This window comes from Bubalus bubalis, chromosome 9 (assembly GCF_019923935.1).
Source record: "Bubalus bubalis isolate 160015118507 breed Murrah chromosome 9, NDDB_SH_1, whole genome shotgun sequence".
NCBI lineage: Eukaryota > Metazoa > Chordata > Mammalia > Artiodactyla > Bovidae > Bubalus > Bubalus bubalis.
In genome coordinates this window covers 58,254,788-58,277,028 of record NC_059165.1, presented here as the reverse complement: position 1 = coordinate 58,277,028, position 22,241 = coordinate 58,254,788, and the positions used below count along the sequence as shown (strand labels likewise).

At 52.4% G+C, this 22,241-nt stretch overlaps 1 long non-coding RNA gene across 1 annotated transcript; it reads right to left on the bottom strand.

Annotated features, from left to right (window-relative positions):
• Window positions 1-97: 97 nt before the first annotated feature.
• LOC123335064 lies at window positions 98-22,185 on the bottom strand. The gene is made up of 3 exons (XR_006553354.2): window positions 12,496-22,185; window positions 5,361-5,564; window positions 98-1,007 (listed from the first exon to the last, which is right to left on the bottom strand). It is a non-coding gene; the product is annotated as an uncharacterized LOC123335064 (long non-coding RNA).
• Between the last annotated feature and the right edge of the window lie 56 nt (window positions 22,186-22,241).

Sequence of the window (22,241 nt, the reverse complement as noted above, 5' to 3'; positions counted from 1 at the left end):
AGTAAGTCATGTCCAACTCTTTGCGATCCTATGGACTGTAGCCCTCCAGGTTCCTCTGTCCATGGAACTTCCCAGGCAAGATTATTGGAGTGGGTTGCCATTTCCTTCTCCAGCGGATCTTCTCAACCCAGGAATCGAACCCACATCTCCTGCATTGCAGGCGGATTCTTTACTGCTAGGCCACCAGGGAAGCTCCATCTCAAAAGGCACCTGCCACCAACCATCTGTCTCATCCACTTACCTCCACTTTCCCCTCCTTGCCCTCATCTCCTTCAACTGTCATCTCTTGCTGTTGGCTCAGGCAAGGCTCACGTGTCACCTCCTTCCTGATCACAGCAGATGTGACCAAGACCTGTGCTGTGTTCTTTTCCAGGCAGCTGTTTATTGCAGAGGCCTCCAATCATTCTGGGTAGGGCTCTGTCAGCTGGGTCCTCATCCTGGGGGTGAGTGGGGACATGAAGTGCTCCCCCAACACTCCTTCCTGGCCCTTGGCCAGGGCCCTGACCCCTCTCCTTCTTTCTACAGAGGCCCCAGCCCCTGCACGCCCCCTCTCATTTCTCAGGGTGACAACCTGACATCCTCTGGCACTCAGTGCTGGGGTCAGGCTTTTAGAGCTGCCATTGGGGAGACCGTGGCCCCTCGCTTACTGGTTCCCTTGCCCCAGTGTCCCTTCATGCAGAAACACGCATCAGGGCATGAAACAGAGGACGACTGTGGCACTGTGGTGCCTTTTAAATGCAGGCAATTAGTGGCTAAATAAAATATAGAACAGGCGTCTCCACCTGCTTCTGGCAGGGATTCACTGAACACTGCCTGGGTTAGGGACCCTGGGAATGGATTGCAGGAATGGAAGCTGGTGGTCCCCTGCACCTGGTCTGGAGCCTCTTGCTGGGACATGGTTGAAGAGAACTGGGGCCCATGGACTCCTAATAACTTCTCAGCCTTGGCAGAGGGTTGGGGAGTGCAGGGAAGCTGTGCAGGTCTCTTGTGAGCTGACAGGGAGAGTCCTGCAGAAGAGAGAAAAGCAGAGGAGAGTGGCTTTGGAGCATGACACACCTGGATGTGCATGCTGGGCCTGTCATTGACCAGCTGTGTGAACTTGGGCCGATTGCTCCTCTTTTCCAAGCCTCAGTTGCTTTGGTTGTAAAATGGGAATGACCATAGTCATAGCAACCTCTTAGCAATGCTTCTAGATTTATATGAGGTCATAAGCGCTCCATGCCTCTCAATAAAAGAGCCTTCCCAGAAGGGAGTGAGGCTGAGGCCAGAAGAGGGTAGAGACACTGCTGGGAGGTCTTGTATGGATGGGAGGACAGGCCATGGAAGGGAACTGGGGGCCCAGGGCAAGTCTAGCAGATCTTGCTCCAGGACCAGGGGATTTCCTCACTGATGCCCCTCTTGGGCAATCCAGAGAGAAACAGGTGACTATAGACTCTGACCATGAGAGGAAGAACTTAGACTTGGTGACTCTGGGAGGATGTCCCCCATTCAGCCCTCCTCTTCCCTACCCTCTTATTGGGATGCTGTGCATAGATAGGTCTTTCCAGGTGGCACTAGTGGGAAAGAACCTGCCTGCTAATGCAGGAGACTTAAGAGATACTGGTTCAATCCCTAGGTGGGGAAGATCCCCTGGAGAAGGAAATGGCAACCCACTCCAGTATCCTTAACTGGAGAATCCCATGGACAGAGGAGCCTGGCAGGCTACAGTCCACAGGGTCGCTACAGATCAGACACAACTGAAGCAACTTAGCACACACATACATAGATAATCACCTTGGGTGATTTATTCTGTGTCCTGAAGCCTCAGTTTCCCCTTCAGAACAGCTTTAACAGCACCACGCTCCTGGAGCCCAGGGTGCCCTTAACAAGCACACTAGCCTTGCAGACCTCTGGCACCCACTCTCCTTCCCCCATTGGTCTCACCCATACTGCTCCCATACTGAGCAGTGCCTCCTAGGGGGCCTCTCAGGGGAAGGGATCAGGGACATACAGCAGTTTGGCAGACGACAGTTGGGGGACAGAAGAGACTGGGCTAGTAGCCGGGGTGGCCAGTCATTTGGCTCCTGCTCCCACATGGACTGCCATCCTAAGCACAGCTCAGCCCTTTTCTTTAAATAAAAAGAATGACGTCATCCTCGTGCTTAGCTGCTGAGCTAGAGGGAGGTGATCTGAGACACCGTGGAGGGGAAGCATGAGATGCTGGGGCTGGGGGTGGGGAAGCCAAGGGGCAGATGAAGAACAGGTACCAAGCCCCCTCTGGGGACACACACACGTGTGTTTGTTTCCCCTGGAGTCTACCCACGTATATGTGTTGGAAAACTGCAGAATCACAAAATGTTAGAGCAAAGATGGAACTTAATGGTACTGCTAGAAAAGCAGAGGCTCATGGACAATGTGGGGGAATTAGACAGATATAGACAAGACCCTTCGTGTTTCTGAGCCCCAGTTTCCTCATCTGTGAAAGGGGGAGGCCTTGCAAGCACTTTGTGTGAAAGGATGGGGAGAGATAATGGAAGAAAGTAGGGGCACAGATAAATGGTGTCTATTGTGAATATGATTGGGCAGAAGTGATGCTGACAGCAAGAGAGCATTGGGCTGGTGTTACAGGACTCCCTCTTGACCCTTCCTATCAGGAGTCTGGGCCTGGGCTCTGCCAGGTTGGGAGGGCATGGTCCCTATTGTCTCCCAGGCTCACCTGTCAGCACCTCCTCTCTGGTCTTGTGGGGGGCCTGGGAACTGCCTCTGTTCTTCCCCTTTGGGGTGACACTCTGGATCCTTCTGTGGAAGTTCTGGGTTCTGTTTTCCCTGAGCATCTGTAAGGTCTCCCCTCGGGGTTAGCTCAGGCTCCTGGCAGCTCCTTCCCCCCTGAGCTCTGACTCCTGGCTGACAGTTCCGGGCCCTCTCAGGGTACCTTTCCTCTCCCTCCTCTCCTCTTCCTCCCCCACTCTCACAAGTACTTTCCTTTTGCTCATCCTGCTCCCTCTTCTCTGCGTGCCCCCCTCAGTCCCTGTCTCTATTTCTGTCTTTCCCTGTCCCTGTCTCTGATGTCGGAGTCTATCCAGTCTGTAACCCTGCCTCTCCGGCCCTGTTTCCCTGTCCCATCCCGTCTCTGATATGAACTCTCTTGCAGTCTCTGTCTATAATCTTGCTTTCTCTCTCTCACATTGTATTTTTTCTGCTCCTTAAAAAGTAAGTCCCTGTCTTAAGCAAAACCCTGAGGGGCCAGGTCCAGGCCGGTTATCCAGAAGGAAATGGGCCCCCAGCCCTCCTCCCCCACCCCCTGTGGGGTGCAGCCCTGACTTTCTGTACTTCCTGAGCACGGGTGTGTGTGTGGGCCGAGGGCAGAAGGCCCATCTTGCCTGTCATCTGGAGAGACGTGTGTGCGAAATGTTAGCTCTATGGCTCTGATTCAGCTCCCGGGCGGCTGGCTGCAGAACACGATGACGGAAGGGGGTGATGGGGACCCGGAAAAGGGAGCTGGGCTGAAGATGGATCCCTGAGACTTCTGCAGAGGACCTGGGACCTTCTAGAGAAGACCCTGGGTGCGATAATGGAGGGCCTAGGTGGAGGGTGCAGCCCCATTGGATGCAATGATGTGGCCTAGATCGGATAAAAATGAAGAAGTTTCAGTGTAGGACTCGGGCAGGAGGAGGGGATGCTGGGTGTGATGAAGGAACCCCCGGGTGGGGCCTGGGTGGGGGCAGTGATGGAACATGGGAGAGAGTTCAAGGGATGGTAAACGCGGGTGGAGGGGGTATGGGAGGGCTCAGAGGGAAGCATTAAATAAGAGGCATGGATGTGGTGAAAGTCCATGGGGGCGCCCCCTAGAGCCCTCCATCTGCTTGCCCCTCTCCTGTCTCCCCACAGGCACCTCATGCTGGTCTCTCTCCCCTCATTCACTTTGCTGCTTCCAGCACTCACCTCTCAGTTCCTAGGTCTCCCCCTTGCCTCTCCCCTGAAGCCCTTTCTGTTTAGGACATCTTCCCTGTAGATCCTGGAATCTCTAGAATCTCTAAGGGCTGGTGTGTGGTCCCGCAGGTGACAGACTGTATTTCAGGGCTGACCCTGCAGAGAGCTGTCTGTCTGCCTATCTATCTAGTCCAGAAAGAAGAGTTCCAGTTCCCCCTTGCCCTGGTCTGGAATGGTCAGCAGTTCTCACTTAAGAAGGAGCTGGTGGTGTAGCTCCTAGGCCTGGGGTCTGTGAGCTGGATGTGCTGCTGCTGAGGATCGGAGCAGGGACGGAGTCTCCAGCACAGTCTAGCCAGGACTGCTGGAATCCTAACGTGTGCTCAGGGCCTGCGTGTGTCCAGGCCAGAGACAGCTCATAGAGTCGAGTCAAGGCCAAACTCACCTACTGCTTCCCTGCCCCCACCCCCAGGACTTCCAGCCCAAGTCTGTATCCACAGGGGCCTGGAGGGGGCCCATGACAGCCTCCAGTTTAGGCGAGAGGAGGCCAATTTCAAAATACATTGTGATAACCATAGTAATATTGGCAAAAGCCATCACTCATTTGGAGCTAGTCTGTGGGGAAGCTCTGTACATTTTTAATTCAAATAAAATCCTCATAGCTATGGGGTGGACATTATTTTTACCCCTACTTCTCAGAGAAAGAAACAGGCTCAGAGAGGTTAAGTTACCTGCTTGGATTTTCCTACCAGGGCCCACTTGCCTCCACAGTTTGTGCTCTGAACCCCCTTAGATCCTGAGCATCCCCCACAGATGACTTCCTGCCTCAGGAGCCTGGGTGGTGTGAGTGATGGAGGGGACCACGGATCACCAACATTCCAGGGAACCCACTCCTTTGGGGGTGCAGTTGTGGGAGGGCTCATGGCTCCTCCCTCAGGGCCTGGGAGGCCTGGGACCACCTTACAGAGCCAAAAAAACACCTCCAAGCCTGCGTGGGCCTGAAGATCCCCTGCCTCCACTGACACCCCCGGAAAGCTGCTAATTGGTTACACTTGTAGCCAGTGGGGGTGGGGGTGACCCAAATGAGGCTACTGGCTTGGGCTGTGGACAGGAGCATGGGCTGGGAGTGGGGGGCTATCCAGGGTCCACTGCTGCCTTATCGGCCCTGCCTTGGGAGCAGTAGGACCCCCTGCTAGGAGGGTGCAGAGAGACCCTCCCCCACGTCTCTGTGTGGGTGCACTGGGCTGCTGTGTTCCTGTGGCGCCGGTGGGTGCGTGACGATGGCAGCTCCCACCCGGCAGAGCCGTGAACAGAAGGGGCGAGCTGCCGGCAGCTTTAAATAGCTCCTTGCTGTATCTCGCTTGCTGAAGCCCCACCCCCACCCCCAAGTCTGGCTGCCCCAGGGAGGGGCTGCATAAGCCCCAGAAACGAGGCCAAGACAGAGGGACTCGCACCTCCACAGCTCAGAAACACCCTCCGGTCATGGAAACACCTGCCAAAGAACACCTGTTCATCGCTGTACTTGAGAGGCACAGCCCAGTGTTTTCTTGAGTAGGGGTCCAGGAAACCTCTGAAGGGACGATGAGTCATCAGGAGACTGGCTCTGCCAGGCCTGCATCTTGGCTGCAAGGATGAGCAGGAAGGTCCTCAATCAGGCCCTGCGTTAAGAGGGGTGCATTAGTCCAGATGAGGGCTTAGGCACTCGGACTCGGAATAGCAGCCCACCTCCCCCTGCTCCTATGTGCAGTCAGCGGTGACCACTTTGGTCACCAGCTCACCTCCTCGCCTTGGGCTTCATCTGTCTGTGCACACACCTGATCCTGCAATCTTATCCCTCATCACTCTTCTCAATCCACTGACCTCACTTCAGGCATTTGGACCTTCTTTCTGCTCCAGCCCATTGCCACCTCAGGGCCTTTGCGTTTGCCCAGATGATTTGAAGAATAAGTTGTAGTTTATTAGGCAAGGAGTTTGGTAGTAGGGCTTCCCTGGTAGCTCAACTGGTAAAGAATCCACCTGCAATGCAGGAGACCCCAGTTCGATTCTTGGGTCAGGAAGTTCCCTGGAGAAGGGGTAGGCTACCCACTCCAGTATTTTTGGGCTTCCCTGGGGGATCAGACAGTAAAGAATTTGCCTGCAATGTGGGAGATCTAACTTCAATCCCTGGGTTAGGAAGATTCCCTGGAGGAGGGCATGGCAACCCACTCCAGTATTCTTGCCTGGAGAATCCCCATGGACAGAGGAACCTTGTGGGCTACAGTCCATGGGGTCGCAAAGAGTCAGACATGACTGAGAAACTAAGCACACAGCAAGCACAGGGGAGCATTGTAGACTGTGGGAACAGCATGTGCAAATATCCTGTGCCCAAAGAGATGCTCAAATAGGAGGGACTGAAGGGAGACAGAGGTGGCTACGTGATGTGAAATGAGGCTAGAGAAGTGGGCAGTGGCCCCACTGTGCAGGATCCTGCAGACCACATTATGGCTGTTTGTCTTTATCCGGGGTCCTCAAAGGGCTTTAAATCACATGATCATATTTGCATTTTGAAAAAATTACTCTGGTGGCCTATGAAATAAAGATTTGCAAGTGATGACAAAAAGATTTAGAAATCATACTAGAAGAGGGATGGCAAATTTATGCCATACTTATCACAATTCCCTGTTCTCATACCCAAAGCAGACAGCGCTAGTCAATTACAGCAGTGGTTCTCAAAGTGGTTCTCAGATAGGCAGCATTAGCATCACCAGGGAATTAGGTAGAAATGCAAATGATCAGACCTCACACCAGGCCGCTTGTATAGGAGACTCCAGGGGTGGAAGGCAGCAATCTGTGTTTTAATAAGTCCTCCAGGTGATTCTGATGCAGGCTGAAATTTGAGAACCACTGAACTAGAACACTCTTTGATACTAAGCCCCATGCAGCATCAAAAACCTCCTCAACACTCACTCTAAGCAGTCGCTAGCCATCGGTCCCAGAGCCACTGTGAGGCTAATTGCACAGAGCCCTGGGCTGTGGGCTACTCAAAGGAAGCTGCACAGACTCAGCTCTGGAACTCAAGAACCTGAGACCCCGACAAAGCAAGCCCTAAATGTAGGCCAGCAGCTAAGTGTGCTGGGAGGAGAGCACTGGACACAGAATCCGGAGTTTTGGCCTCAAGCCCCTGCTCAGCCTCTGCTGGGTGGTGGCACAAGCAAGCCTCCCTGACTCAGGTTCCTGGCGTGTTTTAAAGGCAGTGTGGCTCTGAGCAGCCGCCTCTTCTCCTGCAGCCTGAAGCCAGAGGGAACTGGAATTCGTGTGTGTCCCTAGGGAAAGCCCCTATAAATCTGCCTCCCCACTGGGGCCTGCAGGGAGCTGGGCGGCGGCAGAGACATCACCCACAGCTTGTAAGAGGCAGCACATGACTCAGCTCTGGGAGGGAGGCATCCATCACCCTGGGCAGCCGGCGAGAGGAGAGAACCAGGGAGGAACAGCGTGGGAGTGAGGGAGCAAAGAAAGGCAGAGGCAGAGCTCTTAGCCCCTTGCCAGCTCCACCACTTTCTCAGGCCTGGGACCCATGAGTAGACAGGGGGACTCAGCCCAGAGAGGGGGAAACCCAAGAAGGAAAGAGAGTGAGATGAGGGTTGGGGGTCAGATTCTCTGCAACCCTTCAGGATACAGAAAATGTGGTCCTGAACTGCCTACAAACCTTGAGACTAATTTCAAAAACTCCTCCCCCGCATGACTTATCTGGCTTCTTCTCAGCTCAAATGTCACTTCAGCAGAGAGGCCTTCCCAGATCAGCCATCTGTCCCCTACCTCCCTATCACCTTTTCATTGTCCTCAGAGCTCCATCGAGCTCCATCACTCCCTGTAATCACTGTATTCATGTGTGTTCTGGCTAATGGTCATCTCTCCACATCCTCCTAGGCTGGGAGCTGCCCAAGGGCCAAAGTCTCCCTATTTTGCTCATGGCTCTCCCACTGGGGTCTAGAACGGCGCCTGGCACAGAACCACAACTTACTATGTGCTAGGAACTGTTTTACATGATTTACATACATTATTTCATCATGTGCCAGCCTTTGAAATAAGCAATATAATTGTTTCTCATTTTTCAGATGGAAACACTATGGACAGAAAGATAAGTGACTTACTCACAGGTCACACAGCTAGGAGGTGGCAGACCCAAGTCTGACTTCAGAGTGCAGAATATTTGGAACGTGGGAGCAAGGGGGTGGTTGGAAACATTGGGGGCTGGGAGGAGTATTGAACCAAACTACCGATAAGAAAACATTAGCCCAGAACAAGGGGGTTCCGTCTGAAGCTGGAATTACTTAATTTAGGCTTTCTAAAGGGAAGTCCTGCTTTACACAGCTGCTGTCCAACTTCTGGAATTTGTTACCCCCAAGGGGTCTGCACAAGCCAAAAATAGAAAGGAGTTCAGAAAGGGTTGCACAAAATTAATGGATGATGGGTCCCCAGTGGTAATTAAAGGAAGTGAGAGCTGCTGGGGGTTTGGGCTTAGACATTTGAGGTCAGCATCACTGTTCTTGGACTGACATGGTCTCCCCTAAATGGGTCCCTGGTGCTCCAGCAGAGAGTGGTAGGCTGGGAAGCGTTTGAGAGGTACATGATCTCGACTTCCTAGCCCACTCCTACAGGACCTGGCCTGGCCAACCCCTTACCCCCTACCCCCAGGCTCAGCTGAGCTCTTAGGGGCCAGGTGTCCTGGCTAGCTGAGTCATTCACCTGTCCAGGATGGGTAATTTGCATATATTCTGGTTTTCTGAGTACCTATTTTCTTTGCTACCTTTTTTTTTTTAAGAAAAAGCTATTTTTGCAAGGTGTTCATTACTTCCTAATTATTCATACTCCTTCCATTTATTTGTCTTGTTAAATTCAAAACTCAAGAGCAGCTCACTTTCTTGTTTCAGATTCCTAGTGAACTTCAGGCCCACACCCCTTCCTTCCAGTTAGCCTAGGGTGGGAGAGGCCCCCATGCCCCCTCCTCCCTGGGCCCTGGGCATCCCCACTCCCTAGAGACTTCCCTCCAACTAGTGCCTCCAACTAGTTTCCCTTTGGAAACCCCACCCTCACTATTCTGCTGTCTTGGCCTCCACATCTCTCCTTGTCTCCTCCACCCACAGTATCTCCCTTCTCTGCTCTTCTCCCCTCTTCCTCACTTCTCTCAGTCTGCCCAGCCTCCCTCTGCTTCCCCCCTCTTCCCCTTTCCTCTGCTCCCCTACCTGCCTTCTTAATCCTCCCTTCCCACTGCAATACCCTCATACCCTCAGAGTCCCCAGGGTTACTCTCCTCCCACTCCCCCTTCTAGAAATATCACCCACAAGCCCAAATTACGCTGCGTTGCCGGCTGCTCCAGCAGGTGGGTGCTGTGGTCCTTGGCTGAGAGCCAGTCGTTCATCCCCCCCAGCCCTGCATAGTACTCCTTAAATTGCTTAATCCCTGAAAAATCACTTCCTCAAATCCCAGTAACTGTGGCTCCCGGAGGGGTGGGGCAGTCAGCCCCTAGGATTCCCAGTCTCTGGCCCTGAGCTGAGGCCAGCAACTCTCAACAGATCCCACTCCCAGGACTACTTTATGGAGGCCCTGGCAGGGGCGGTGGTCCCCTCTTACACCTCTCAGACTCCTTTGGCAGGGGGTCCTGTGGCCATCTAGGGGCAGGTGGATATAGTGGGGCAGTTGATAGCTGGACCTGAGTCTCCTCTCCACAAGCAGCAGCCCGGGACCTGACTTCTGCCTGGGCCTCTTCTGGCTTCTGCTGCAGCAGCCTTCTAGCCGGTGATGGGGTCCGAATGCTCCCATAGGTACCCTGTGTGTGTGTCCACATGGCCAAACCCACACAGCAGCACACGCATCCGCCTCACACATCTCTACACGCTCTGTACCTTAGAGCAGGGCCTCTCATCCTCAGGGGCACCAGAATCACTGAGGAGGCTTGTCAGAGTGCTAGGCTCCACCTCCAGGTTTGGGATTCAGTAGGTCTGAGGTGGAGCCTGAGAATGTGCATTCAAGCAAAAGCCAGATGCTGCTGACACTGCGGGTACAACTCTTTGAGAAGTGCTGCCCTAGGGATGTCCACCTGTCCACAGGAGGGTTTTACAAAGATGGTTTTGTAAGATCGCATGGGCAAGGTGGCTGGAGAGAACTGGGAGTGATGAGCTGACTTTGGGGATTACTCAGTCCAAGAACACAGATTTCCAATATCATCCTCTCTCACCGCCTCTGCTTCTTGATGTTTCTCCATCTCTCTCTGCATTTCTGTGTATCTCTTTCTCAGTCTCTCCGCCTGCCCTGAGGCCTCCTAGCCCCAGAGAGGTCCTGCAGCTCCAGGTGGCTTCCCAGTAACTCTGCACACAAAAGCTCATCCATCTCCATCACCCCACAAGTGAGTGGCAGGCAGGTGAGAGAAGAAGATGACAGAAGAACAGCCTCAGTTCCCTGCTAACAGGGAGCTCGCTCACCATGAGAACACAGCCAATTATTCCCTCTGTTCTGGGGGATAATCATTAATGCCACAGGAAATTCTAAACAAGCGATTAAATCATTACTGGAGAAGGTGCAGCGAGCCTGGGCCACATTAAGCCTCCCTTGTGCTTCTGGTCTAGGGAAGTCTTACCTTGGAGGTAAGAAGCAGGGAGACAGGCATTGACCCCACCCCTGCAGCATCACCAGCAGACAGTGTGGCAGGGCCAGCTCCCAAACCACCTTTGCCCTCTGAGCTGCACACACACTACTGTCCCCAGACCCCATCCTGACCCACCCACAGTGGAAGCTCTATTCCAGCGCTGTTCATGACCTCATGCCTTCTAAAACTTTGCCCAACTGAGGCATCTGTTCAGTCAATGGACAAATATTTACTGAGCACCTACTATGTGCCAGGCAGTATTCTAGGACCTGGGGAGATACTGGTCAACAAGACAGATGAGGTCCCTTTCCTCATGGAGCTCACAGTCAAGTGAGGAAGGCACATAATCAGAATGTGAATAAGTAGGCAAGAAAATGATCATCAATTGTGGCAAGAACCCAGGAGGAAATAAACAGGATACTATGGGTGCTGTGAGTGGAGGACCGACCTGGAGGATCTTAGAGGCCACCCACACTTTGACAGGCCTCTGCCTTGGGTCGGCTGGCAGTCTATGCCTGTCTCTGGGCCTGCAGATCATGTCTTATGTGAACATCTGCAACAACTGAGCAGCCCTCTTCCTACCCTGAGTCCCCAGCATGCTATCTTTGGAACGATAATAAGTATCTATCACAGCTACTGTTTTTTAGCACTTACTATGTGCCAGGCATTGCGCTAAGCAATTTATGATCATTACATCATTTCATCTGCAGATCAGTAATAATGTTATGAAGCAGATGTTTTTAATCCCCATTTTACAGACCAGGAAATAGAGACCTGAAACATCTGTACCCTTTGGTCAAGTCACACAGTCAGTGACTAGGTGGTGAAACAGAAGTCTGACCGAGTCCTGAGCGGAGGCGTTTAACCCCCACCTCATCCTACCTCCCAGGAGAAACATGAGAGGTTTGTGTGGGCTTTGCAGGATTGATTTCAGGGCTGGGAGACCTCCCAGCCTGGGGTCCCTGTGGAGACGGAGCTACAGTGGGCTAGTCACTAGTTCCTAAAATGTGCCAAGAAGGGCTCCAAGTCTCCAAAATGCAGCCCCAAGAGGGGAAACAGGATGGACCCCCTTTACTCAGCTGCAGGATCCCTTTTGCTCAGTGACCCTAGGACAGTCCCCCTTGGCTGCCCCAGCCCAAAGGTCTCTGTAGAACCCAGAGAGACCATGGACCCTACTTCCCCGGGTGCCCCCCAGGCCCTTGCAGCCTTGGGAGTCACCCCCAACATCCCACTCCATAAGTAGTCCTCGGGTCCTCCACCCTCCTGCCCCTGGGGCCCAGGCTGCATTCCGCAGGGACGGTGGGGCAGCCAGAGGCAGACAGGACCGGAGCCTGGGTCTGCGGTGACTAATCGGCTGGTGCTTGGGAGGCCATGGTGAATTATTCACACGGATTCTGTGAATTATTCAAGTTGTTATTATTTATTTTTCAGATGCGCCTGCGGCAGAGCCTCCAGGCCCATGTTCAAAGGATGACATAAGTCCTGACTCTTGATCGCCTGTGCCTGTGGAGAACGAGTCAGGCCTCTCTCCAGCCTCAACCAGGAGTCCCAGAGAGCAGGCTGAGGGCAGGGAGCAGCTGCCTTCAGGGCAGACTCCTGCAGAGCCCCAATCCTAATGCCAATTATAGAACTAATAGTTACCACTTACCGAGTCTCACAGTCCCGGCCCTGTGTTCTCCATTGCAGGCTCAAGTGAACACAATAACTCTGGGAAGATGCTTATCAACCCCATCTAGCAGATGATGGAACTGAGGCTCAGAGATATGATGTCCCTTGTCCAAGGCCACTAGTTAATAACTGGGATTCCGGCCCAGGTCTGTGTACTCTAAAGCCAGTGGCTGCCACATTGCACATTGTCTTGGGTGTCATACTCGACTATTTCCTACAAAAACTCTTTGCTGCTCCAACTGCACACCCACCCCCACTACAGGCTTTAAACCATGCTGAGGGCAGGACATGCCCAGTACCTCTAAAGCTCTCAGAGAAGCCTTGGTATCTCCATGGCAACAGGATCCTGAGCAGCCAGAAGTGAGCGTGGTCTACCTCTGAGGAGCAGAGCTGCCCTTTGCCTGCAAATGTTCCAGGCTCTGAGCGAGTGTGACTCAGTTCCGCCAGCCTCCCTGCCTCCTTCAAATAACTCTCCTGCTGTCTAACCTCCATCCCTCTGGCTGCAGCTCTGATCCCATTTGCTGAACAATCCCCTCCCTGTCTCCCCTAGCTGCCATCTGGAGGAGGCAAAGTGGACATGTGGACTCAGCCCTGGGGAGGCTGTGACGGCCCCTTGTCAAGGTGACCAGTGTCTCACAGAGACAACCTCCTGCCCTGGAAGGAAAGCTTTGTCTTCCTGCTACCCCATTCATTCATTCACTCACTCATTCATTCAATACATCCTTATGGCATGCCCACTATGTGCCAGGGACTGCTCCAGGTGCCAGGACCTGACAGGACTTTCCTGTCAGGCCTCTGTCCCCCGACCTGTCTCTCCTGACATGAAGGAAGCAGAATCTCAGGCAAAGTGGATCTAAGCCTACCTCTACCAGCCCCTGACTCTCCAGGTGACCTTGGGCCAGCAGCTCCCCACTCTGCCTTTCTCCTTTAAAATAAGGGAGTGGGTCCAGAATCTTATTTTGAAGGCCTTGCCAGTCCCGCTTTTCTCAGGTGTCAGTAACTCAATAACAAAGCCATCATCAGTTCCATCCTACAGCTGTGAGAGTCAGCACTCTGCATGGGCTTCCTCTCAGGTGGACTTAACGACCTTCCCTCTCTTCCCAGTTCCATGCATTTTAAAGAGGAGTCTGGGGATAGCTCTGCTGCTAATGGTGAATTTCAGTTGCCAGAGAGGCTTGGGGGCTGGAGGGGAGACGAAACAAACATTTGCAGAATGCCTTTGCCTTCTTCACAAATGTTCTTTAATAATCTTTGCAGAGGTGGATACGCCTATCCTCATTTTACAGACAAGGGAACTGGACCTCACAGCTGCTAAGTAGCAGGGTTGGGATGTGAATTCAGGCCCACGCTGGCCCATGCTCTTGCTGCAGCACCAGGCTGTATCCCTGGCGTCAGATGGGCCCTGGGGACAGAGGGTGGCTTCCTCTTCCAAAGCCTGTGTTGGAACTGGGGGAGGAAATCTCATCACTGAAATGACTTTCAGGGAGTTGGGTGCCACTGATTTCTCCCTTCTCCACCAACAGAGGAGAGGAGAACCTTGGGCTCAGTTGTGCTGAGTCATTCAGGGCCTAGGAAACCCAGGTTTATATTTACCCCAAAGCAGCCACCTCAGCAGGTTTGGGGCTGTCAGTTCAGTCGCTCAGTCGTGTCTGACTCTTGATGCGACCCCATGGACTGCAGCACGCCAGGCTTCCCTGTCCATCAAAAACTTCCAAGGCTTGGTCAAACTCAAGTCCATCAAGTCAGTGATGTCATCCAACTATCTCATCCTCTGTTGTCTCCTCCTCCTGCCTTGGGGCCATACTTCCTCTTTATCTCAGAGTACCTGGATTCATTCCCTGGCCAGGCAGGCAGATAGGGAGGGACCATGGGGCTGGAACACAGTGGCTGGGGCACTCCCACCTTAAGCCCAGTCAATGAGCTGGTAGGCTGGACACTGGTCTCTGCCTCAGCCCAGCCTGACATCAGCCTGGGCCTTCCCTGAGTGTGCATAGACCACCAGCCTCTGAATCCAGGGGCTTGTTAACACTGCCAGGCTACATACTCCTCCAGACATCCAGAACAGGGATCCTGCTGGAGATATGTGACACCAGCTGTTAACTAAGCTTCCCCCTGAAGCTCAGAGGTGCTGGGCTGTGAAACCTAGGCTCTGGAGCAATCTTGAGTGAGTTATAATCCTGACACTGACACTTACTAGTTAAGGAGTCTGGGGTGAGGTACACCATCTCTCTGAGCTCAGTATCCCTATTTGTAAAATAGCCTCTTCATGGGGTTATTATGAGGATTACACTAGCTGATGTAAAGTGATGAATAAAGGCCAGTCAGGATGAGCTTGGCAACCCCCCGTCCCCCTTCCCCCATGCCCCCAAGTGAGGCTGGGCCTGGGGGCTGCAGTTCTGGTAGGACTGAATTTACCAGCTGGCTCTCAGCTCCTCACAGCTGCAGTGTATCTAGTGGCAGTTTCTAAACAGAACTTACCCTCCAGACCACAGACACATTTTCCTGTTGGTCCCTCTTAAGGCTCCGGCAGGAAGCCTGCTCTGCAGACCTTTTTCTTGGACACACCAGGGTGGTGGGGTCCCTGGGCTCAGAGAGAGCTGCCTTGTGGTCTTAGGGGCAAAAGATTTGGCTGTGGTCTGGGGCCCATGGGTGACCCCAACTCCATCCTGGGAACTACCATTAGGGAGAACCTACTTCCAAGGCAGCTGATGTTTCCTACTGAACTTCCTCTTAGGCCTGGTGAGGTTAAGTACTGCCATTCTGTTTATAGATGGCAGACCAGGGACTTGGTCTTTGCCTAAAGTCATTGAGCTTCTTTTTTTAAATTTTATTTTTTAAATATTTTTAAACTATTATGTATTGGGGTATAGCTGATTATGTTAATCAGCTGTTAATGTTGTGATAGTTTTAGGTAAACAGCAAGGGACCCAGCCATACATGCACATGTATCCATTCTCCCCAAAATGCCCCTCTCATTTAAGCTGCCACACAACACTGAGCAGAGTTCCCTGTGCTATACAGTAGGTCCTTGTTGGCTATCCGTGTTAAATCTAGCAGTGTGTACATGTCCATCCCAAACTCAACTATCCCTTCCCCCCATCCCTCCCCACAACAACCATAAGTTTGTTCTCCAAGTCTGTAAGTCTTAAAGTTATTAAAATTCTAAATGGAGGATCTGGGATTTGAACTCAGGTCTGTATGATTCCAAATTTTGTGTGTATACCAGTATGTGACACCACCCCTCTAAACCTCCATCATGGTGATGGTTTACTAAACACTTAATAAAGGCCATGTTCTGAGCTATGCACTCCACATGTTTGGGTTTTTTTTTATTTTTTTGTGTTGGGGTATAGTTGATTAACTATATTGTGATAGTTTCAGGTGAACAGAAAAGGGACTCAGCCATACATACACATGTATGCATTCTCTCCCAAACTCCCCTCCCATCTAGGCTGCCACATTCCCCATGTTTTTTGTTTTGTTTTGTTTGTACTTTCACCTCTGAGATAGACTCTGTTATTATTATTTCTATCATATAGGGAAGGAAACAGCCACTCAGAAAGACTGAGGATATAAGTTGGTTGGCTTGGTTCTTTCATTGTTACACTGGGTTCCTTGGATAATATCCTGCCCCATTAATCTTCATGATTGAGCTTCGCCTCCGTGGCCCTCCTCTGCCTCAATAGCATCCGTGTCCCTACCCTTCCTTCTATTTGGAGATCTCCTTACCTATCTGTGGCCTCATCCTGGCCTCTATGACCCTTAGCTAGGACCTGCAGAGATGGGCTCCCACCCTCATCGCCAACACAACTAACTGCCCATCCCTGCTGCCTCCCAGCCCACAGGGAATCCCCCCTAATTGCATCTCAAGTTGGGAGACTATTAGCCTGTGATTGCATCCCCAGTGCCTGCCTTGGCCCCTGGGTACCCACTCTCAGCTTCCACAGGCGTCTGAGGTGACGTAAATCCCCAGTCCAATCTGAGCCTCCCCAATACCCCCAGCACCCAGTCCTAGGGAGCTTCTCTCCAGGGAGCTGGGTCCCCTCACAGTGGGGTGGCAGGAAGGGGCTCCCAGCCAGTCAAGTGTAGCACATGCACGTTTGTGCAAACACCATTGATGCTGCTGCTGTGCCATCCTCAGACAGAGCCCCTTCCCAACATGTCTCCCCACCCCCACTTCCTGCAGGGCTGCCTCCACTTCCTCCAGGATCCCACTGTGGGAGGGCAGGAGTCTGAGGCTTAGGACTCCTGAGTTCTCTTCCTGGCTGAACCAGTCCCTCTCTGTGACCTTCAGCAAGTCTATTCCGCTTTTTGGGCCTCAAAAACACGAGGTTGTCCTGGTGATCTCCAACTAGCTTCTAGCCAGAAAGATAATACCATTTTGATAATTCCTGGGGTTTTCCTTCCACTAATATTTAAGGAATACTGGGCACGGTGCCAGGCATTGAGGATTCTAAGAAGGCAAGTTCCTGGCCTCACAGAGCTCACAGCCTCCTGAGTGATCAAAACCAGGATGGGGGAAGCACAGGCTGTGGTGGGGACAGAGGAGGCCAGTGGTGCCCTGGGGTACCCAAAGGAGGAAGCTTTTCTAGCTTGGAGGTGGGATCTGAGAAACCATGCTCCAGGGTTTCTGATACCTAAAGAATGAAAAAGAAGGGTAGGGTGGAGGGGGCGGGCTGGACCAGCCCAGGGAACAGCAGTAGGAAGAGGCCTGGAGGCTTTAGGGGAAGGGTGTTAACTTAAGAGGCTAGAGTGTGGATGGAGACCCTGTCAGTAACGACTCTGAGGGCACTGAGGAGCTATAGAAAAATGTGGGGCAGGAGAGTAATGTGACTGCCATATGGGGGAAGGATGGGGGCCAAGGGGGTGAGGGCGGGAACCCTTCCAGGAGGCTTCTAACCATCTGTCTTCCTTCCTGACTTGGGAACACACTCTTCCTGTCCCCACTGGAAAGGGAGGCAAGGCTTTCCTTCTTCCTCTCCTCTTTTCCTAGACATTCCCCATCTCCTCTCTTCCCTGAGACACACAAACATGCACATACACGCCTGTTGCAGATGGGGAGATGACGCAGAGCCCTGTGCCCTAGGAAGAAGCCAGAAGGGAAGGAGTCTGCAGATTTGATGCTCAGCTGAAGCTCCAGCAGGGAGAGCACAGTGTCACTCAGAGCACAGTAATGTCCCTCCCCTGAGCCCTAAGGGGTCAATCTCTGCCTCAGCCACGGAGAATGGAGCTGAGGGGTATATTTTCTCCCCTCTTCTCCTCTGTGTGTGTGTGTGTGTGTGTGTGTGTGTGTCTGTGGAGTGTGTGAAGCACAAGGAAAGCGCCGTCAGCCCTGCCATGGAGCCACCACAGAGAAGTGTGCTCCAGGGCCACTCCAGGCTCAAAAGGGATTTCAGAAGGATTCAGAGGTCAGGGGCACCAGTGGCACAGAACCTGCCTGCCAACGCAGGGGACGCATGTTCCACCCCTGGGTCGGAAAGATTCCTTGGAGAACAAAATGGCAACCCATTGCAGTATGCTTGCCTGGAGAATCCCATGGACAAGAGGAGCCTGGAGGCCTACAGCCTATAAGGTCACAAAGAGTCGGAAACGACTGAACATGCGCACACAGGCACGCACGCAGACGCGCACACAAGTAGAGAATTAAACTTCCCGCCATAGGCTCTGTGGAGCCGGGCATCCTGGGGCCCCAGCTGCACAGAGTTGGGGCACACTCTGGGCTCCGCTCCTCGGCCTCCCTCTAGCAACCCAGGGCTCCCTCAGGCATCTTCCCAGACAGGCACCTGGGCCACGTGAAGCCTCCACCTTGGGGCCCACACATGTGGGGGACCATTCTCCCCTCAGCCCTTATGGCTCTGTCAGGTGCCCACTGTGGGTGTGGGTGCTCAAGCCAAACTTCAGCAGCCTGTCATCTCCTCCACTCTGTCAGTCAGTGCCAGGCCTGGCCAGCACGGTCTCTGGAAGGCACATTTCTGCTTTTCTCCATTTCCCCAGCCTTCAGCAGTCCAGACCCCAACCCTCCCCTCACCCATCTCTTCACGTCCACCCTTGCCCCTCTCCCAGCTCCCTCCCACGTTGCAGCGACAGATGTTTCTAGAGAACAGTCAGCGCACTACTCTCCTCGGTGTCCTTAAACAGTGGTTCCACACCCTTGGGGATAAAACCAGACTCCCCTTTGTGGCTTCGAAGACTGGGTTTACCACTTTGGCCTTGGGTCCTGACCACCCCCTCCCCTCCACCCCAAAGTTCTCTCCTCTCCTGCCTTCAGCAGTTCTCACCTCAGTTTCTTCACAGACGGTTTCACAGACAGTTTCCATGCTCAGAGGCCCCTCTCACTCACTCTCTCCAGGCAAATCCCTCCTCATTCCTCTGGTCTCAGCTTCCGCCAGAGCCTCTGACCATCACATAGACACCCGTTTCGGGTTCCAAAGCCCCCAGAACTTCACCTGCCACAACTCTGACCACAATGGATTATAAATGCCTGGTTAATGTACTCATGTCCTGCGCTTCACTGAATCAATAAGAATAATGTGTACTCCACATGGATGATGGCAGGAGTGAGGTGAGAGATGAGGTGGTATCAGGGTGCAGGGTTCAAGTGCCAAAGACACTATGACAGACCAGGACTACACTGGAGCCCAGCCCATATCAGGCACTATGCTAAGCAGTATCTCATTCTCCCCATGACTGTGAAGATGGGCATTATTACATTATTGCCCCATTTTACAGAAAGGAAACAGGCTGAGAAAGATTAATTTATCCAAGGTCAAACAGCCAGAAGGTGGTACAGGCTGGATCTTCCCAGGTGCTGAAGTGATGGGTTTGAAGGAATGCCCTTGTGGGGTATAAAATGCCAGTGACTTGAAAAGGATGTTTCAAGTTTCAAAAGATTGAAAAGCCCTCAATCCCTCCACAGTCCTAGAGAAGAGATGACCAGAGCACCCTGCTTCCCCACACCAAAAGTTCGGCTTCTCTGGCCGTGGGATGCAGAGGACCTGAATTCCTAGGGGGAAACTGTGTCACCTCACCCTGGAACCTTCCAGGAAGTGTAAGAGAAGCAAGTCCATCAGATCCCACCTCTCACATTCATGTCTCTTTCAGAAGCAGGAGAAGTCTAGGAAGTCTGGAGTACATCCTCTCATCTTCAGGACAGAAGGTAAGGTGCTGAATTTAATAGCAAAGCGAATTTGGTTTGAGAGGAAATGAGATTTCTTTGTCAAGGTGAGTGTGTCTGGGAGAGCTGGGAATGGGGTGGAGTGGGGGAGGGGGCTGGGGCATTTTGGGGGGGCTGCAAAAGGGGGAGTACGGATCTGGAATTATTAGAATGTTGATTATGTCCTCTTGATTGTTAATGAAATTCTTCACCTTGGATTTCTGGACCAGGGGAAAGCTCCCAGAGCTCATTTTCCCACTGATGAGAGCACAAGAGAGGGCAGGAGGGGGCAAAGGACTCTCAGCTTAGGGAGAAATTAAATTCTGCCTAAACAAATGGGACTGGACAAGCCTGGCCACTGCCATTTGGAGTCAGAACCCAGGGCTGACCCGAGGTCGCTTGTGGAAGCTCTGTGGAGACCCCTGGGTGGGGAGAGGCTCAAAGATCTGACTCAGGCAGCAGAGTGCAGCTCCAAGAATAATAACAGCTAACATTATTGAGTGCCTTCCACGAGGCCCACACTAAGTAATGTGCCTGTACTGTTACCCTGAATCTGCCCAGCAGCCCTTGGAGGTGGGTACTATGATTGACCCCATTTTGTAGATGAGCACGCTGAGGAACAGAGAGGACAAAAGCTGGTCCAAGGTCCTGTAGATGGTGCATGGAGGTACCTGGCACCAGCCCATCTGGCACCAATGCCTGTCCTTCGAGATCTGAAGGATGCCCACCTCTACCCCTACTTCACCACCTCTCTGAACCTCAGCTTTCCCCTCTGTAATATGGGCCAATCATAGTGGTCACCACAAAGGGCTGGTGTTAGGAGTCAATGAAATAAAAAATTAAAAACAGCTAAGCCCAGAAACGGTATTCTCTTTGGAGCCTTGCTCTATGCCTCGCTAGGTGGTGAGGTGTCCCTTCTTACCATACTGGCTGAGCACCGATGACATGGAGGCACTGGTCCAGGTGCAAGGATGTAACAGACAGCAAAAGGGACAAAAGTCCCTGCTCTTGTGGAGCATTCATTTAGTGAGAGAAAGCAGACCCCAGAAAAGATAAATTAGTAAGTTAAAATGCTTGTTAGAAAAAAGAAATATGGGACTTCCCTGGTGGTCCATTGGTTAAAAATCCACCTTGGAATACAGAGGACAAGGTTCCATCCCTGATCTGGGAACTGAGATCCCACATGCCGCTGTGTAGCAGGGAAGGAGGGTAGCCAAGCTGCAGAGAAGCCTGTGCCCGAAAGATCCTGAGTGCAGCAACTAAGACTCTAAAATAAGTATTTTTAAAAGAAAAGAAATGCAATAGAACAAAACCAAGCAGTAAGAGGAAGGGACAGCATCCTTCTGGGGGGACTGTAATTAAAATAGGGGGGTCAGAGGAGGTCTTACTGCCTCAGCCGCCACCAAAGTGAGTTGGAGCAAAGACTCAAAGGAAGTATGGGAGTGAGCAAGCACCCATCCGGGGGAACAGCATTCCAGGGAGGGGGAACAGCAACTGCAAAGTACAAAGGTTCTGGGGTGGGTCTATACCTGGTGTGTTCTAGGAATAGCAAACAGGCCAGAGGAGCTACCTTAGCAAAGACAGGAATGGGGGAAGTGCAGATTGCGTGGGCCTTGTTGATCTTTGTAAGGACTAGCTTTTATCTGAACGAGATGAGAATCCACCAGAGGGTTTTAGGCATGATCTGATTTATGTTTTAAAAGTATCACTCTGTCTGTGGTGCCAAGAACAGACTGTTAGGGTCAAGAGCAGGAGCAGAGAGAAACATTAGGAGGCTATTGCAATAATCTGGGTGCAGGTAGATGGTGGCTGCGTATAGGGAGCAGTGGAGGTGGTGATAAGAGTTCTGGGCGTTTTGTGCCAGTAAAGCCAATAGGATGAGCTCAAGGATAAAATGTGGGAAGTGTGAGAGAAAGGGGATCACAGATGATTCCAAGGGTTTGCCTTCTTCATCTGTCAGTTCCCTGGAGGCCCATCCCCTGCTTTTAAAGATCCAGCTCCATCCTCCCTGACCTCCTGCACGTCTCTAGACTCCCTCAGCTCACAGGGCTTTATTCAAAGCACTGCTTCCCACCCTGGCTCCTTCTACCAATACCCAGCTTTGCCTTACAGAGCCCAGAGGACCTCAGTGCATACAACCTGACCAAGAGTATACATCTACCTCACAGCCTTCTGTGTTCTTCAGCCCTTACCTGGCTCAGGAGCTCCCATCACATCTGCTGTCTTCTCTTGCTCCTTGGAACTCACCCTACTCCCTGCCCCACCTGCTCTTCCCTCTCAACCAGGCTGCTTCCCTCACTTCCCCAAGATCTCAGTTGCAGCATCACCACCCCTAGGAAGCCTTCTCTGACCTGCCAGTCTAGCTGGAATAAGCCCCCATTCCAGCCCAAGCCTTTACCATAGTGGGAAGTTCATCTTGACTTGTGTGATTGTTTTCTGAAAGCCTGTCTCCCCACCTGACTGTAACCTCCACAAGGGCAGGGGTCCACCTGTTTCCTCAGGGGCAGGCAATTCACCAAAAGACACATTCAGTGGGTTTGACATGGAGTCTCGGACTTCTGGTAAATTAACCTTCATTGACCTAAAGCCTCCAGCTGCTAGGTAAATGCCGGCATACAGCAGGTGCTTGACACGTATTTATTGAAGGAATGAATCAGTCTGTGAATCAAAGTTCTATAAGACCTTGGACATGTGACAAATTTTCTGAGCCTCAGTTTCATTGTATGTGAGGATGGGAATAAGAGTACTTACTTCCTAGAGACTTCCCTGGTGGCCCAGCAGTTTAGACACCACGCTCCCAATGCAGGGGGCCCAGGTTCCATCCCTCGTCAGGGAACTAGATCCCACATGCCTCAGCTAAGACCGCTGCTGCTCCTGTCCGACTCTGTGCGA